Consider the following 6,987-nt stretch of genomic DNA (forward strand, 5'->3'; position numbering starts at 1 on the left):
GTTACGAACGCGAAGCGTGAAGTACATTTGAATCCACACAATTCGGAACGAATTCCTTTCCAACCATTTCCTACAACTAACCAAGCGAGCCGCATCATAAAACCCCAATCAAATTCGAACAATCATGACCTACCACAATATAATAGGGCCCGCGATTATAAACGTAGAGCAGAGCGGCAATGTTTATCAGCATAACATGGGCGAAACTACCGGGGGTGCCGGGGTTGCCGGGCACCCCCTAGAACTTGAGTGGGATGCTGCGAAATATGGGACGTTAAATAATGAATGGATGAACTAATGAATTTTTCTTAGCAGTGCACCCCCTAGCAAAAATCCGTAGTTTCGCTAATGCAGCATAACGAAGCAAAAGCTATGCGGTTGAGGGACTCGACTGACTTTGAGCAGCATGATAAAATAAACAATCTGAAGCGACACCCGATGGAAACCATACCAATAGCCTAGCAGATCGGTAGCATTCTAAATGTAATCAAAATCCATCATTGAACTTGATCTTGAAAATTAGGCCAGCTGAGCATCGGGATCGTGCAAAATATGAATGGTAGACCTAATTCTGTACAAATACAATCAAATCATGGAGCTAGAGAGATTGCCCAAATTCAGGAAAATTCTCTGAGTCTAGAAAGGCCTAAGTGCTCTACACACGACGAGTAGAGCAGCCTCTAGACGAGTCCCAAATCATTGAATATGTCAAACTTTTTCTCACTCTGGTAAGCTAGGGTTCCGAATGCGAGAACGTTGGCATGAGTCTAGAAAAGGCCAGTTCGATTTAGATTCAAGTGTGAAGGCATTTATTTCTCACTCTGGTACGCTAAGGTTCCGAATGCGAGTAACATTGGCATGAGTCTAGAAAGGCCTAAATCCTATCACACACGATTTGGACGTTCGATTTTAACTATCCTCCTTCTTGAACCTCCTACCCTGAGTGGGTAGTATCGGTGTTCGAAAGTAACGCGTTCCGTCTAGTCTGTTGGTTGGCACGCACGGAATGTAATACCGTATCCCTTCGCAACGGTACCGTGAAACGATTGTGGGTTTCGTCATCCTAATCATCATCGATTCATCATCGCGATAGCTGTGGACAAGAGTGCTGCTGGATTCAGTAAGTATTTGGTCTAGTCCCACCGCAAGAGGAACACCACACCCCGATCGTGCTGCCAATTGGAAGATTGCGCCCCGATGCCAACGCCAACACCAAACGTAAAATTACCTCATTTATTGAAAAAAGTACACATTTAGATTAGATTACAGAGTTCGGTAATTTTTTAACGAAATTCTCCGATAAACATTGAAAATTACAGATTTTCCGGTAAACAAGGTTTATTTTGCAGTAGTACTGTGAAATATTGCCGAAACTTTCGTTACTTATCATATATTTTGATGATATTCGGTGAAAAACATACGACATGTACGGTTAAAATAACCTGTTTCAGAGTACGGTAAAATATTACCGAACGATTTTGTAAATCACTGTAATCGTTAACCGAAGTGTGGATACTATGTACAATCTCAAGAGGAGCTGTCAAAGTCAAACTGACGGTCATTTGCAATATTAGGGTTTTTTGACCGGTTGCTGCAATTTTTCGTGCACCTGTAGGAGTTGAAAATTGGTAAGACTGAGAAGCTGAGACATATTTTTTATCGCTAAAGTTCTGTGCTGCTACTTAGATTTCGTCCGTTCTTTTGTGGATATTCGACAGAGCGAACCAGGATAAAACCTCAAGAAAAAATCCTTCACAGGCTTAAGACAACTTCATCGCGTAACACCCGTTGCTGCAACCTTTTCTTTTCCGAGAGCATTTCTGAAGGACCCGAGTGACTGTGGCACCTGTATCCCTAATATTTCATCATAGAAGCTAAGCAAAACAAACTAAAGAGAAAGCATGAAATTTCTCCAAAATACTAGCAAGTGTTATTAAAACTCAATCTGAAACTTTTTTTTATTCTAAAAGAAAATAAAACCTTAATACCGAAAACCTCCGGTAAACCATTTGCCCAAACTACTTCGGATGGCCCACCTCATACCCATACACATACCCATACACTACTGAAAACTTCGGTACAAACATTACCGAAATTACCGGAGAAATTCGGCAGTTTTTGACAAATCGAGAAAAACAGCCATTACTGAACATTCAGCAATTGATTCGATTTCCGAACTGATTTCCAAACGATCAGCTGTTGAAAGTTCAGTAAAAAAAATACCGGATACTATAAAAATAACTAAGTGTGTAGTGAAAGGTGTTAACTTTACAATACCTAAGTTTAGTTAGTAATCTTTAAAATAAGCCAAAAAGAAATAAAATGGAATGAAAGATGAAAAACCCAGATTGATCCACCCAGTGCCTTTCTCGTCGTATATGTACTCATGAACTTTTCGTCGACTTTAGCTGAAGTGTTCCTGAATCCTGACAATATGTTATTTAGAAAAGCAACAATTCTAACAAAGCTAATATCGAATTGGGAAAGTTATTGATGGCACATATTCCAACATTATGTTCAACGACAAGACAGAGCTGAAATATAACATACCTCTCAGCTGACTGCTTGACCATCTTCACTATCATTGGGGATCGATCAATATTAAGACCATAATTAAATGCTAGGATATAACTTTATTCACAATCGCAGATCACTTTGCGGTCTTCGACAGTTTTTCCTGCACACTTCAGGCTATATTCTTTAACCTTGGTCACACGATTCATGCAAAATTTGACCACCTTATGAGAAAAATGCAATATAGGGAATTTGTTTTAGTCCTATTCGTATTTCAATCGCAATGTGAAGCACGAGGGTGGGAGTAATTTTAGTCACAAAAGGGGATTGATAAAACTTTGTTCGTTATACCTACACCTCAGAAATTTGATATGGCGTGATAGGATGCGATCGCTTTGATGGTTTGTCAAGATTTTGTTCTCTTTCATATATGAAGACTTCGACCCTTTCTTCACTATATATGTTACAAAAAAAAAAGCCACGATTTGATTAATCACTTGCATTGATTTGGTTCACTTTCATAATTTCGGCGAAGCACACACAGCTGGTTCTGCAACACTGAAAAAAAGCCGCTATTACAGGGGCCGCATGATTTGGTTCCCTTCTACATTTTATCACTACCGGCGTGACACTCTCATAACCGGTTCCGGAACACTACCAGTTCTCCCAAATATGGTCTGCGCTTTTCTGACTAACTGTTCACCAAGTTACCTTAAAAGCCACGATTTGATGATGCAACACATCAAATCCGACGGGGCACCCGGAATCGGTTCTGGAATACTACCGATTGTCCCAGATATGGTCTGAGACTATTTTCTTGCTAACTATGCATCACATTTTCGTGTTATCGCAAAATGGCTTCTTCAAAATCATTGACCGAAATCAACTTTACCCAACTTTGCACAGCATAGCATAGCATAGCATGAATACTTGCACAAATCTTGGATGGAGTTGCAAAGTTGAATATATCCACTAACATTGCTGGTCGCTACTATCTACAATGCTATAGACCCACTCAGCTCCACACACCTGGCCAAATCCTTGCAAGCATTTATAAATCCCTTCATCAACTTAGAAAGAGCCCAGAACTGAAGCAGCTTCCAATAGATGAAAGGATGTTGAAAATAGCGAATTTTCAACTTATATATAGTTATATCACAAATGAAGTAAAATTATCCATAAATAAATATTATTGGAAAGATCTCACCAATTGTTGTGCGGTTTTTGTGGTTTGTTTATCCTTGGACCCGTTTATAGAGAAATGACATTTCTGACGTCCGTTCGGTGGCTTGATGTTGATAACCCATTTGTTGCGTCTTCCTTTCAAAGGCGTCGTTTGGGTGATGTAGTACCAAAAGACCCATCAACGACGAACGATGAAAACACCCTTTTTTCCTTGCAGTGATAGGGTGATAGCTTTCAAATACAAAAACAAAACAATAACCAATCAAACTCAACCCGGCCCTAAAAGCAATTCCTATTCCAAAACGCGCAGCATTTATTCCATGTATCACTGCAGATCTCTAGCGTGCGCAGCTTTTTCTTTTTTCTCACTCACTCTCGTAAACAAACACGAGAACGAGAAAGATGAAAGAGTGGGCATTTTGTCCCCTCTTTTATCTCGCTCTTTCTTGTGTTTATCAAAAAGAATGAGCGAGAAGAAAGAAAAAGCTGCTCACGCTAGTGCTGCAGATCCTTCACACAATCCCAGCCTGGATCCCAGCTTTATTTTTTTTAATCCGGGTGCAGTTGACGGAGCGCCAGTTCACATCGCAATAAAAAACGTGGCAGGGATTCACTTTTCATTCGTGGAACAACTGTCAGGGTACCGCACAGATCGGTTGAAGAATCGCGAAAGACAACTTTGCACCAATACATATTTGTAAAAAATCGACACTTATCTTATTCTATAAAACAATCAATTTCACGCGAGATATTCGGCATAAAAATGTATTCACACTACTTCAAATACAAGCCTCTTTCCAAGTAATCACGATTACTAAGCATTATTTCACTCGAAAGTAGAAATTTTTAACGATTTGTTTCGACCGCACTAAAAATGTGGTTGGCGGTGTTTACCACCCACCGCAGTACCAACGACGACGGCGGCAGCGCACAATCATCGATCATTGCACGCAGTGATGTCGATCCTGCTGGCCAAAACATCAATGAAATTGATCGAAATCAATTAAAAAATCCAGTCAAACACATTGGTTATGCGTCATAAAATCAAAAATAATTTGTGGGGTGGTTATTTTTTTAACTTTTTTATCACAATTGTTAGTGAAATAAGCAAAGCATTATAATTTACGAAATCTTCACCAAGCGGTCCGCCAGCACTGCTGTTGCAGCTAACATAAACAGTGGGAGAGCGTACCAAAATAATTCGATCATTTCTAGCTTGTTACATAAAAAATCTAACATTTTTCGTGACATTTGGATATGTTTCCTTGTTATTCATTGAAATAGAGTAGCGAGGGGAATGGCAGCAGCCGTTTTCCCAAAATCTTACCATGTCTTTTGAAAAGTTCTAAGAGGATATCGTCGTAATGATTACTTTCGGTGTAGTTGGTACGGGATAGAGAAGACTGTGAACGCTTTCAAAGAGGATAGAACGGTTAGAAACGGATATGGGCGAATATTTTCGTTCACTGCTCTTCATCCTGTCAGCAAAATGTCAATTTTCAGACAGATGGAAAAAGAAAGCAAATAATTTTGTTGTCCTTCCCGAGGTCCTTCCGAGAAGTAGTTCAGCTGGAAAATACCATTAAGGCGAAACTGGAAGCAAATCCTGACTTTTTGGTTTTTGATTTTTTATTAAATAACGAAGCAATATTTTCAAAATCGGTTTTCGTGCACATGTAGAGTATGGATCAGGGTATCTTCTGAATTTTTTACGCGGTAGAAAATGTTTTCCGTTTTTGCAGAAACCATTTTTGAACAAAATTTCACTAAAAAATGGTTTCTGCAAAAACGAAAAACATTTTCTACCGCGTAAAAAATTCAGAAGATACCCTGATCCATACTCTACATGTGCACGAAACCCGATTTTAAAAATATTGCTTTGTTATTTAATAAAAAATCAAAAACCAAAAAAATGAGGAAATGCTTCCAGTTTCGCCTTAATCGTGAATACTGAATAAAAAAGCGAATTGTTCTTTCTATTTTTCGAGCTATTTTTAGCAATTATAAATGTGACATTGTTGAATTCTTCTTACAAATTGCAAAAAAATGTGATCTTGAAAACGGCAAGATTGTGTCCTTGAAGAAGAGGACTTTCTTGTGGATGCTCGGGTAGAATATGACGTGTCTCCCGGGAACATGACGTGTCTTCCGGACGCTGGACAATATAAGCAACGTTGTGAGCCACATCACCGACGTCCACAAAATAGTGTTCTCCCGGTTCTCTCCAACGCTAATGCTCTTCAGCGCAGTGACTACCGGCAAGCATATCAATATTGACCCAACCGACTCGTCTCCAGTTGACCTCAAGTTGTTCGCAGTTGTTGCAGTGCAGCTCTAGTTGTATGCTGGACTCTCGGCAGGACTCGAGGGATGAAGCTGGCAGGTTGATGCGTGAGATGAGAGTGATAAATTTGAGCGTTTTCAGTAGATTCCGAGGTAGATTCAGTCGTTCGGCTATGTTTTTTAACTTGGTTTATAATAAACAAACTTACTTTTCATCTTAGCGGTAGATCCTTACGATGCTTCCGTCGATTCCATGGGTAGTTTCCGATTCCGGGTCGTTCCGGGTAAGGATCAACGGTGTCAAAACAAAAAAATCAAAACAGAAGTCGGAATCCTGATCGGCTCAGGATTCCGACTTCTGTTTTGATTTTTTTTTGTTTTGACATTTCTCTTTCGTAAAAACATCCTTACTGGAGTGCGTTCACGATGAAATCACCGTGAGCGCTTTCAAATCGTTGGAGGTTTGAACACGGTTAGAAACGGATAGCGACGGATAGATGGGAGTTTGGGAAGGATATGAAAAAATAAATTTCTTAGAAGCATTTATTCGGGAGTTTGGAGGAAAAGTAGCGAAATTCACAAAAAATCCGGATCTGCCATTCCCCTCGTAGAGTAGTTTACAGCTTGAGTTGCTTTTAAATGATTCATATTCTCGAAATGTTTACATTGGAGGTACCGAGACAAAGAGGTGCTTTTTTTGTTAGTTTGTTTATGGAATTGGTATAGAAAGGCTACACAACTACTATCGTGCTTGATGATTGTTCGGAATAAGAATTAAATAAGAAGAGCAAACTTTAAGCTGACACGCTAAGGGGCCTTAAAAAGCCGTGATTTGAGGTCCTATGCATGGGTTTGATTAGCTTTCAGATTTGACCACTTCCTTCGGGACACCCGGAACAGGTTCCGGAAAACTATCGGTAGTTTCAAATGTGGTTTGAGCCTATTTTCTTGCTAACCGTTCATCAGTTATCGAAAAAGCCGTGATTTGATATGTCGCATGCATTA

Source organism: Aedes albopictus, chromosome 2 (assembly GCF_035046485.1).
Source record: "Aedes albopictus strain Foshan chromosome 2, AalbF5, whole genome shotgun sequence".
Classification (NCBI taxonomy): Eukaryota; Metazoa; Arthropoda; class Insecta; order Diptera; family Culicidae; genus Aedes; species Aedes albopictus.